At 33.9% G+C, this 12,830-nt stretch overlaps 1 pseudogene; it reads left to right on the top strand.

The window, feature by feature from the left end:
• Positions 1–955: 955 nt before the first annotated feature.
• On the top strand, positions 956–1,804 carry LOC131760006 (poly(A) polymerase alpha pseudogene; annotated as a pseudogene).
• The last annotated feature ends 11,026 nt before the right edge of the window (positions 1,805–12,830 follow it).

Raw genomic sequence — 12,830 nt, 5'->3', positions numbered from 1 at the left:
TTAGAAAACACCAAGGAAAATTTATGTATAAAAATTGATGCTATAGCATTTGGATAAAGTTGACGAGTTCCTGCTACTCACTTAGCCCAGGAAGTACCACCAAGGAAACCTAATATATTGGAATAGATGTTTGAATATTTGAATAAAGAATCTTTAACAGAATTAAACACACATTTAAGCTAAAAATAAAAATTAGAATAGAAGTGAACCCCTCAATCAGATAATCAGCAACTAAGAAAAAAAAGCCTCACATAAGATAACTTTTCATTTTCAGGGACTCTGTATTTTCAACTTAAAACTGAGAACAAGGTAGAATGTCTGTTCCCACCTCTTAAGACTGGAGACCTTATGTAATGAAAAAATAAAGAACTTGATAAGAATTAGAAAGTAAATGTAAAACTATTTCTATGTGCAGTGATAGGATTATAGAAAATTCTAAGTTATAAACCAAAAAAACCCTACAAAATCTAAGAAATTATTGTATTAAAATTTTTGCATATGAGGTGAATATACAATCTATTTTATTTTTATATAACTACAAAATTTCTTGTTTTAGAATAATAGTAAAAAAGCATTTCCCATTAAAACAAGATCAGGAAATAGAATACTCGGGTTTAAATGTATCAAAAGTTGTAGGAACTGTATGTTTAAAACCTCCCAAAACCACTGAAAGGAAAAAAAAATAAGACAAATGGAAAGATGGATCAATCTTCATAAATAGCAAGACTCAAATTTGTAAGATGTCCTTTTTCCCCAAATATTCACCTCCAAAGTTCGGTAGTCATTTTGCAGAAATTGACAAGATACATTTAAAATATATTTTATATTTAGGCAGTTGGACTCAGGGTGGAGGCAAAGTCCCCTCCCTCCTTTTTAGCTCAGTGGATCGTGTCCAGGTCCTCGGTGACAACTGTTGTACTGGTGAAGTGACTGGGTGGTGCCTGCGCAGGAGATGATGTCATTTCCAGTAACAACGCAGGAATCAGAACAAACACAACCACTACAGAAGCACTATAGCATTCTGTGCTATCAGTTTAGCGGACCCAAAAGGAGACTGACTTCAGACTTACACAGAAACTAATTGAGATTCCAAAGCCCTTTGGGGTTTTTGGAGAGTAACAGGAACACACAGTGTAAGACTTTAACTTTGGAAAACGTAACCTGGTAAAAGAGTGAATACAAGAAATCCGTGAAAGCAAGAATCTTCCACAATCTGTGATTGAAAATGTTGGAGGAAAATTTTTTTACACTTGGATCTTATAGATTAGGAATATATACAAAAGTTGCCAATATTGATGTATTGTGTGTTGCACCAAGAGAGATTGATTGAAGTGACTTTTTCACCTCATTCTATAAATTGAAATTACAGGAAGAAGTGAAAGATTTAGGAGCTGTTGAGGCATTTGTGCCAGTTATCAAACTGTGTTTTGATAGCTTAGGGATTGATATTTTGTTTGCAAGAGTAGCACTGCAGACTATTCCAGAAGATTTGGACCTAGGAGATGACAGTCTGCTTAAAAAGTAGATAGAATATGTGTAAGGAGTCTAAGCAGTTTCAGGGGTAACCAATGAAATTTCACATCTAGTTCTAACCATTGACAACTTCAGATTAACTTTGAGAGCTATCAAACTGGGGGCCAAACTCCACAACATCTATTCCAACATATTAGGTTTCCTTGGTGGTATTTCCTGGGCTAAGTGAGTAGCAGGAGCTCATCAACCTTATCCAAATGCAATAGCATCAACTTTTGTACATAAATTTTCCTTGGTGTTTTCTAAATGGTATGTGTTTAGATTATATTAAAATAAAATTAATTTTAAGATAAATAACAATAAAATATGTCTTACATTTAAAAAGTATTGGATAGCCAAATGATCATTAAAAAGAAGTGTCAGTTTAATAGACATACACTAATTGATTGTGAGTTACTCTATTTTTACATTAACCAAAAGAGTCTGGTATGAACATGAGGATAGAAAAGTACAGAAGATATTTATATGAACAGACACTTAAATTGTCAATAATATTTTTTAAAATCTCCTCAAAGAAAACTAAAGGAAAATGGAAAGTCTTTGAAACAAATGGCTGGAACAACTTATAAACATATTAAAAAGTTGAAATTTATCACTTATCTCACTCCATATATCAAAAATTAATTTGAGACGAATCATGAGATAAATATAAACACAAATATAAAGTTCTTAGAAGAAAACACGGGAAAATATTTTCTCAGATTTTGAGTGGACAAAGTTTTGTTTTTCTTTTGAGCAACTGTATGTTTTTTTTTTTTTTTTTTTTTTTTTTGGCTGTGTTGGGTCTTCCTGCGCGCAGGCTTTTCTCTCTAGTTGCAGTGAGCAGGGTCTACTCTTCATTGCAGTGTGCAGGCTTCTCATTGCAGTGGCTTCTCTTGTTGTGGAGCACGGGCTCTAGGCATGCAGACTTCAGTAGTTGCAGCACATGGGCTCGGTACTTGTGGCTCACAGGCTCTAGAGCGCAGGTTCAGTAGTTGTGGCACACGGGCTTAGTTGCTCCGTGGCATGTGGGATCTTCCCGGACCAGGGATTGAACCCTTGTCCCCTGCGTTGGCAGGTGGATTCTTAACCACTGCACCACCAGGGAAGTCCCAAGTGGACAAATATTTCTTAAATTGGACCCAGAAAATATACAATTTTTTAAAAAGCACAAATTGGATTCCTTCAAAATTGAAATCTTCTGCCTGTCAAAATATACCTTTAACAAAATGAATTGACAGACCAAGATGGGGAAATATTATATATGTATACATATATATATATATATATATACACACACACACACACGCACATTATTTATTTATTTGTGTGTGTGTGTGTGTGTGTATACACACACACACACAATCAGGCCATTATGCATATATTGGATTGTCTTTCCAAAATGTATATGTTGAAACTGTAATCCCCCAATTTGACTGTATTTGGAGATGGGGTTTTAAAGAATTAATAAAGGTTAAAGAAGGATATAAGGGTGAGGCCCTTATAATATAATTCAGTATGACTGGGTTGTTTATAAGAAGAGAGAGAGAGAGGGATGTGTGTACTTAGTGAAAAGTCGACGTGAGAACATAGCGGTAAGGTGGGGGCAGGGAGAGTGGTCTAAGCAGAAATCAAAACTGCTGACCCCTCGAACTTGGACTTCTAGCTTCCAGAATTTTGAGAGACAAATTTCTGTTGTTTAAGCCACCCAGTCTGTGGTATTTTGTTACGGAAGCCTTAGAAGTATAATAATAATAATTGTTATTGTTATTACTACTACTACTACTATTATTATATGTGTGTATATATATACCCAAGTATTTCTTTCCAAAATAAATTATTATTATTATATGTATATTAGTATATCTTATACATATATATGTATATGTATATACACAGAAGAACTTCTTTCCAAAATAAATGAAGATATTCAGATATCCTGTAAATCAAAAATAGAATAAAGACAAAAACCCCAATAAAATGGTAAAAACAGTGACAACTAATGTGTTTGATAAGAATGTGGAACAACAGGAACTCTCCATACATTGCTAACAGAGGCTTAAAATAGTACAATCACTTTGGAAAAAAAAACTTTGGCGGCAGCTTCTTTAATTAAACTTTAATAATTTTATGACCTAGCAGTTACACTCCTAAGTATTTACACAAGAAAAATGAAAAGAGAAATCCAGGGCTTCCCTGGTGGCGCAGTGGTTAAGAGTCTGCCTGCCGATGCAAGGGACACGGGTTCGTGCCCCAGTCCTGGAAGAGCCCGCATGTCGCGGAACGGCTGGGCCCGTGAGCCATGGCCGCTGGGCCTGCGCGTTTGGAGCCTGTGCCCCGCAACGGGAGAGGCCACAGTGGTGAGAGGCCCACGTACTGCAAAAAAAAAAAAAAAAAAAAAAAAAGAAAGAGAAATCCAAAGGCAGGCATAAGTATATTTGCAGCATTTTTACATGTAATAGCCAGTAATTGGAAACTACCCTAATGTCAACTAACAAAGAATGGATAAACAAATTGTGGTATAATCCTACAGTGTAGTACCACTTAGGAGTATAAACAAACTACTGATCAATGAAGTAAGGTGGATGAATATTAGTCATCATAAGGAGTGAAAGAAGCAAATACAAATGAGTACATTCTGTAAGATTCCATTTTTATGAAACACTGGAGCACCGCCAAACCAATCTATTTTGATAGAAATGCACACAGTAGAAGTCTCCTGTGGAGGAGATGAAGAGAGAAGTTCCATGAAGGGCCTTTCGAGGCCAATAGGAATTTTCTATATTTTGATAGCAGTATGGTTTACACAGTTGAATGAATATGTTGAAACTCATCACAGTGGAAATTGATATATGTACATGTTTACCCTATGTAAAATGGCTTTCAACCAAAAAATTAGAAATTCAAGGTCATGAGTAATTAGCCCTGATGAAAAAGTATTACTTTAGAATTTAGAGGAATAAAAGAAAATAACCAGTTTAGAATTTACAGTACAACACAGCAATCATTAGTTCACCTAAACAGTAATCTCAATTTACCCACTGCTTACTATTGTAAAGAACTAGCAAAACAAAACCATGACTAAAACTACCTTCATCATTGACCTATTCAGTGCTAATTAAGAAATTTTTGCAGCTTCTATGAATTTATGCCGTGGTATTACCAATAATCTCCACACATTCCAACAGTCCTATTGAACTTATCATCTATCTCCTGCTTTTTCCTCTCAAATTCTCAAATCCTTCCATCTTAATTGCATTCTTTTCCAAAAATATGGCCAATAATTAAGCTGCCATATTTCCATAGAAAATACTAAAAATATGAATTTTCTTTTGTTGGTTTGTTTTCAATTTTCTGCCATTAAATATGCAAACCTACAGTAATTAAAGTTATTCTTTCCTACTTCTTATTGGTTGTGGTGGAATAAGATTCTCTTCTCCTGATTCTAGTGTAACACTCATTCCAGTCTGTCTTTTGAGTGACCTAAGCATTTCAGTTATCTTCTTTCCCAATTATGTGTTCCACATGTTTCCCTTTTTTGGCACTTTCCTTAGCATGCCCACGGGCTCCAGTCTCTCCCATTCTCCTTTTAACAGCCACATGTCTTCAAAAAATGTTCACATTTACTTTTTTCCCCCCTTCCTCAACCATCTGTAATCAACTTATAACTTTCTGGGCTTTTATTCTCTTTATTTAAACAAAACAGGTTGCATTAAATCTGTGCCGAGGGATCCAGTGGACAATTTTTATTTCATACACATTTGACCCCCAAAGTATTAGACCTGTTGACCTCCTTCTCTAAACATGTCTTTCCTTTGGTCCTGGGAAGTTTTATTCACCTGGCTTTCCATCTGTCTCTGGCTACGTATCACATTCCTTTATAGGCTTCTTCTCCTTTGCTTTTTGGTTAATGTTGAGGGAACATCAATGCTACAATCAAGGCCTTAGAACTTTCACTCTTTAAACCTTCCACAGGCAATGGCATTTACTCCCGTGTAGCCTATTGTCTTCTTATATTGAAGTCTCACACATCTATTTCTGTGGTCCACATCTAATTCTTGAGCCTCATGTCCTTATAGTTGACTATTTCTTAGAACTAACCAATTGGGTATTTCACCGGCATCTCAAAACACAACCTGTCCCAAATGAAAGACTTTGCTTTAATGCTCCCCCTCACAATTATGCTTTTCTCTTATTCCATCCGCCAGTAGTTGCATCTTATCCAGTCTTTCATTCAGGTTTCTAGGCTTCAGATCTTGCTCCTTCAAATAATTGTCTTCACTTTTCACTAATTTCCTCAGCTTCATGATTTTCTACTTTCCTTCCATCTTCTAAACTGGTTTAAGTCTCCTTTTTTAATGCCCCCAATGTATCCTGCTCTTCCCTCTTTACAAGTGTATTTTTCTTCAATTATTTGACCTATATCCATATATTCTAACTGTAATCCAGTTTTAATGGGGATTACATTTACCCACTTCTCTAGCCTCAGCTCTTATGTAAGTTCTTATCCCATAGCAGGATTTCAATAACTATATGTTGAATTAATTAGTTAATCAATTAATGACTTAATCTCTTTACGTTTAAGAGCCTAGAAGGAAATATAACCCAATATGTGTACTACCTCAATGCTTGTTGAAAGTGGTCTGGGGAAGATGTCCGTTTATTCTGCTCTCTGCATAGTAACAGTGAAATAGAGAGAGAATGGTTAGTTAATAGTAACATTACAACATTAACAGTTTCTGGGAGAATAAGTTCATTGTTATGATAGGTACGAAAATCTGTGGTGCATGATAAAAGTTTGTGGTTGATTAATCGGTGGAAGCAATAGGTACTTATGGTATTCTGAGGAATGTGATGGTGAAAGCATTGACAAACACAAGACAGCAACTTAAACAGCAGATCAAGGAAGCTGTTTACGGAAAAACATGTCTTTTGCTTATAATATAATATGTTTCACACATTTTACAATGAACTGGTAATATAGCGTTGAAGAAGATAGTCCTGCTTTTGATGAATTTAACTGTCCAGATGTATAAAAGACAAGTGAGTTGGCAATTGTAACACTGTGTCATAAGTGCTAAGCCAAGGTATACACACAGTTACAAGAAAAGTTGCTAAGAGGATATGATTTCAGAGAGGGAAAATGCCGGAGACAAGGAGAATAGTCATGAAAGAATTGTACTAATTCAAGAGTGGCATAATAATGACTCGAAATAGTAACAACTAGAATAGAAACAGTTCTTGGCTTGGATTGAAGAATAGGGAATACCAAGAAAGGCAATCTCAGAGTTAATAAGAACACCAGGGGCATCTGGTGCCCTGGGATGAGGGAAGAGAGCTCTAGGGAAAGTCAGGAGTCATCAATAGAAGCTGATCTTGCAGACAAATAAAATGAAGATTCAAATTGTATGTATTCTTCCATAACAATGTTATATTTGAAACCCATTTTGAATATATAAGGATATAAAAATAGTTTTTTCTCCCTTTTAAAGAAAAAAGATCTTACTGGCAAATTGGGCTTTGGATAAGAATATACAATAATGAAAATGTAACAAGGAGTTGACGAGAGGTGACATGATGAGTAAACCAAGTGCACTGAAACTGGAGAATATTGACCAGGCGGTGTGGAGATAGACCATTACATAAAGGATAGTTTCCAAACTAGATAATTTATATATAAATTAGCAGGCATTGAGAACATCAGTTTCCTCCAACAGTACATTAAGATGTGTGCAAAGATTTTCCAAGTGGAAAATTTGAAAACTTCAACCTGAGCAAGTGATTTCTATTACCTCAGTCACTTTATTGAACTCTAAATAGAAACCTGAGGAGTATTTGAACGGTGTAGGGAATGAAGTCTAAGTCTTAGATCAGTGTCAAGACGTATTGACCAAGAATTACAATGGTGATGTTATATCCATACATAAAGGATAACTCTATCATAGAACACATTTTTTTCTAGGTTGAAATAGGTGGATGTTGCATTAAACAGAAGTAGGAGTTTAAACTTCGGTTTAATTAAATCATTTAACTCTTGCCTTCACACTCATTAGCAACACAACAGTGTATAAAATAATATGAACTGACAAAATGGAGCTGTAGCATAAATGATTATTGATCATTTCTACATGTTTCTGTTATCAATATGAAACTTTTGCTAAATAAGAACATATGTATCAAATAATTTGGTAAATTATAAATTTCTTTAATGCTTCCTTTAAGAAATTTTCAAACCAAATGCTAACATTCAGAAATTTAATTGCTATACAGTCGTATAGCTTTAGGGTTTTTTTGTTTGTTTTTACATTCATTAAGCAAATTTGCTAAATATTAAACCTTATTTGTAATTATGATACAAAAACACAGCTGAGGAGCTAAACACATAAATTGGATTCTGTCATATGTACAAATACATGCAGTTTTAAATATACAGAGCGTACACAGAATGCTCAGGTAGTGTAAGCAAAAAGCAATGAATCTGGCTGAAGATACTGTAAATATTTTGATACACAATTTTATTTATAATTCAACTAAAATATAGAGAGGATAATTTCCATCCCTCAGGGTTATTTATACCATGTATAGTTAGAGAATTTTTCTCGCATAGTTTGTTTTCTAGTTTTTGCTTTTGGTCCTAAGCAAGAATTCAGTTATCAACATTCTTGGCTCTTGAAAGATAAATATCTCCGTGACAAACCAGCATTACAGTTTTTGCAAGAATACTTGAACAATCTAATATAAGAGCTTTAATCAGGACCTTTTTCTAAAATAGCTTACATTCTGATAAAATCAGAATCTAGTGGAAAATGCTTTATTACCTTCCACTGTGTTTTTAGATAATAGTCAAACTTATTTTTGATGTCCTGTAAATAAGTACATATCATAAATAACATATAACAATATGAAATTGTTAACTCTTACATGATCAAGACAGTACATTTACAGTGCTTTCTTTAATCTGACTTGTTCATCCACATGCATTATGCTTCAAAGGTATAGGTATAAATAAAAGTTTTGATATATAATTTAAGCATTATATCTGCAAATATAGGATAAATAAAAATAAAGGATTCAGTATGAAAGTAAAATGTCAATAAATACGTAGGCTGAGTAAGTTAAAATGAATAGTTTTGCATTATGATCTTGAGAAGATTATTAAAATTATAAGAATGGTAATGAGAATTCATTAACAACAAAAACATATTAATATTTAGATAAACAAATGTGACTCTCACAATGTCTTAGTAATTTAGGATAAAATTTGGATAGATATAAAAAGAGAAACATTGAAATAAATTATATGTGATATTTTAGAAAAATAGACACCTACATTTATTCCTTAAAAAATAATTTCCAAAAAAGAAAAAATTTATATGTGATGAAACATAATAATAAGAAACATATTTTTCAGGATAACAATTTCTTCTACTTTTTCTTAGAACTTAATTGTATAAACTAGTTTAGTTTTGGAAGTGGTATTTCTACTTTTGTCTAATCACATCCTAGGACATTTGGTAATTTTTCTGTGAAAAAATCAATGGAAATCTTTATAAAGTTTTCATCATAGATGATTTCTGGCTAGTTGTAGGAATTCTTTTTAAACTTATGTTTCAATGCTGAGTATAATTTGTTCTTCAGACAATCAAGAATCAATGCTGTATTGCAGATTTTGCGGTAATTTATAATTTCTTGTGACAATAATTGTAAGAAAATTTTAGGAGACTAGGAATCGTTATTAATTTCCCAATCCTTAAGATTTGAAATTATTCTGAGAACATTGTGAAAAAACACTAATACTGTGCTAAGTAATGGAAATAGAGCATGCACAATATATAATACTCTGATATTACCCAGCCAATCTTTTATCTGTTGAAAGAGACAGGCTTGTAACTAAAATCTATTACAAAATTACTATACCTTGGTCTAACTGATACTTGAAAAGCTTAGGAAAACTTAAAAAGACTTAATTCAACCTAGAAAAAATAAGAACACTTAATACAGCCAAAAAGGATTTTATTTTGGAGAGAAGGTACAACTTGAATAAATATGACTTTATCTGGAGATGAATATGACTTTATCAGGTCTTGCCCATAGTGAATTTCAGACAAAATAGAATTTTCTAGCTCATCCATTCTACAGCAAGTATCATCCCTCATTTAATTTAATGGTAGTATAAATCATATAGTATTGCAGTCATTTTCAGCTTTACCTTTTCCACAAATCGTGGGCTTCTTTTCATTTTCACCTTTGTATCTAACTCACTTTTATACCCCAGTACTTGTACCTAGTTATTTATCTGAAAACACTTGTTGGCATATTACCAATTAAACTAAGGCATCTTATATTTGTTATAATAAAATTTCAGCCTATGGGTTGTATTTTCCATCTTAGATCCAAGTTTAGTCTTCTATTTTCACGTAATAAGAAATGGATAACTAATCATAGAATGTTTTCAGAGTCATATTCAGTCACAAGGAATAGAATAATTGGCCTACTTCAGAAGCATAACTTTTCCTGAGATGTATATGTAGTACATATCACATTGTGTGCTTTATTACTGTAGCATATAAGTACACAGACACTTCAGAACATTATGTGTATAAGATAAAATTAAAATAATTACAAAGAAATCTCCTTTACAATCATATTTCTACTATGAAAAATACTTGTAATAAGTAAAATATAATCCATTTAGAGTTTGACAGGTCTTATGAAAGCAAATATACTTGAAATATGTTTTGGGCAGTTTGAACAGTTCTTACAAATGACTTTCACAGTAGTCTTTGCATTTTCTGAGATCAAATGCTTCTAAGTTAATAGTAAGTATATGTCTTTTATAGGTGTACTGAACACATTCAAGTGATGACTGCAGTTCTCTGAAATGAAGTCACAATCTAACTAGAGATCTCCATGGTGATTAGGTGTATTTGCTTGCCTGTTATAAAATGAAAAGAGAAAAAATGTAATGTAGCTACATTAAATCATTTGAGTTTGAATTTTAGTAAGTGTATTCATTCATAAAATTGCTCGTAATAGGCTATTTAGTTTATATGGTGAATTCACAAATACTTATGGAATGCTACCTTGTTCTAGGAAATGTGCTAAGTACTATGAACTCAACAAGGAGGTTTTGTAGGGAAGTGGAGTTCAATAAGCAAGAGCAACTTTAAAAAATGCACATAGTAAAATTATTTGTATGTATATAAATGTATCCAGTAAAATTTGTATAATTAGTAAAATAATATTATGTTCTGGAGTCAGAAAGAAGAACACTGAAATGTGGACTCAGAAGACCTCTGGAGGGACAGGCGGGCTGAGTCCTAGAGGCTGATTGGGGGTTGATTGGATGAAAGTGGGTGAAGCCCACACAAGGCAAAGTGATTGGTGTTACCTCAGTCATAGAAATGAGACATAAGGTGGTTTTGGGGGTTACCTTAAGCTACTAGATCATACTGTAGCATAAATTTCAGGTCTAAGAGTGAACAACTGTTGGAGGAGGTCACCGAAATGCTGTGACGGCCAGTTGACCCACTAGCTGGACCCAGGCAGTAGGAGGCTCCTCACTCTATCCACTGTCTTGGAATGTACCGTCTTCCCACCCTTCCCACACTAGGGACTGTTTCAAGGACACAGCCTTGAGAGAGTAAGGCATTGGGATCATCTAGACCAGGTAATACATGACCAAACCCTGTTAGGGCCTCTATATGAACATTTTTTACAAATTGAAGTATAGTTGATTTACTATGTTCTGTAAGTTTCAGGTGTACAGCAAGATGATTCATATATATATATATATATATATATATATATATATATATATTCTTTTTCAGATTCTTTTCCATTATAGGTTATTAAAAGATATTGAATGTAGTTTCCTGTGCTATAGAGTAGGTCCTTGTCATTTACATATTTTATGTATAAAGTATGTATATGTTAATCCCAAACTCCTAATTTATTTCCCCCCCTTTCCCCTTTGGTAACCATTAGTTTGTTTTCTATGTCTGTGAGTCTATTTCTGTTTTGTTAGTAAGTTCATTTGTATCATTTTTTTTAGACTCCACATATGAGTGCTATCATATATTTTCTTTCTCTGTATGACTTACTTCACTTAGTATGATAATCTCTAGGTTCATCCATATTGCTGCAAATGGTATTATTTCATTCTTTTTTTAGGGCTGAGTAATATTCTATTACATTCTATATATGTACCACCTCTTCTTTATCCATTCCTTTGTTGATGGATATTTAGGTGGCTTTCACATCTTGGCTATTGTAAATAGTGCTGCTATGAACATTGGGGTGATGTATCTTTTCAAATTAGAATTTTTATCTTTTCGGGTTATAAGACCAGGAGTGGGATTGCTAGTTCATATGATAATTCTATTTCTATTTTTTTAAGGAATTTCCATATTGTTTTCCGTAGTGGCTGAACCAATTTACATTCCCACCAACAGTGTAGGAGGGTTCTCTTTTCTCCACAGCCTCTCCAGCCTTTATTATTTGTAGACTTTTTGATGATGGCCATTTGACTGGTGTGAGGTGATACCTCATTGTAGTTTTGATCTGTATTTATGTAATAATTATCGATGTTGAGCATCTTTTCATGTGCCTTTCGGCCATCTATATATCTTCTTAGAGAAATGTCTGTTTAGGTCTTCTGTCCATTTTTTGATTGGGTTGTTCGTTTTTTTGATATTGAGCAGTATGAGCTGTTAATATTTTTGGAAATTAATCCCTTGTTGGTAGCATCATTTGCAAATATTTTCTCCCCTTCTTAGGTTGTCTTTTCATTTTGTTTATTGTTTCCTTTGCTGTGCAAACCCTTTTAAGTTTAATTAAGTCCCTAATTAGGACAGTATAATGCATGACCAAACCCTGTTAAGGCCTCTTATGAGCATTTAAGATTCTGACAGATGGGTGTGGAGATCTGCTCATCCTGAAGCTGCTCAAGACAAGTATGTAAGTTCCCCTTGCTCATTAAATTGCCACCTACCAATCTGGAGTGGTCTGCCTCTTTCTTTGGTATCTCCTTGCCCTCCTTGTACAGAGGCCAGTTTAGAATGTCACCCAGTGGGGTGGGAACTAACAAGAAGGAAGCCTGAATATGTTGGTAGGGAACAATTCATGGATAGCTTTTATGTCATACGTACCGTATAGGAATGTATCAGTGGTTCTGAAACTTTAGCATGGGTAAGAATTGCCTGGGCTGTCTATTAAAAATATAAATTCCCATTGTCTACTCTCAAAGATTTTAAGTCTGAGGTGGAGGACAGGAATTTACAACTTTAACAGGCAAACAAGAAGATTCTTAGTTAGGT

The sequence above is a fragment of the Kogia breviceps genome, chromosome 1 (assembly GCF_026419965.1).
Source record: "Kogia breviceps isolate mKogBre1 chromosome 1, mKogBre1 haplotype 1, whole genome shotgun sequence".
Lineage (NCBI taxonomy): Eukaryota > Metazoa > Chordata > Mammalia > Artiodactyla > Physeteridae > Kogia > Kogia breviceps.
This window is presented reverse-complemented; position numbering and strand designations above follow the sequence as displayed.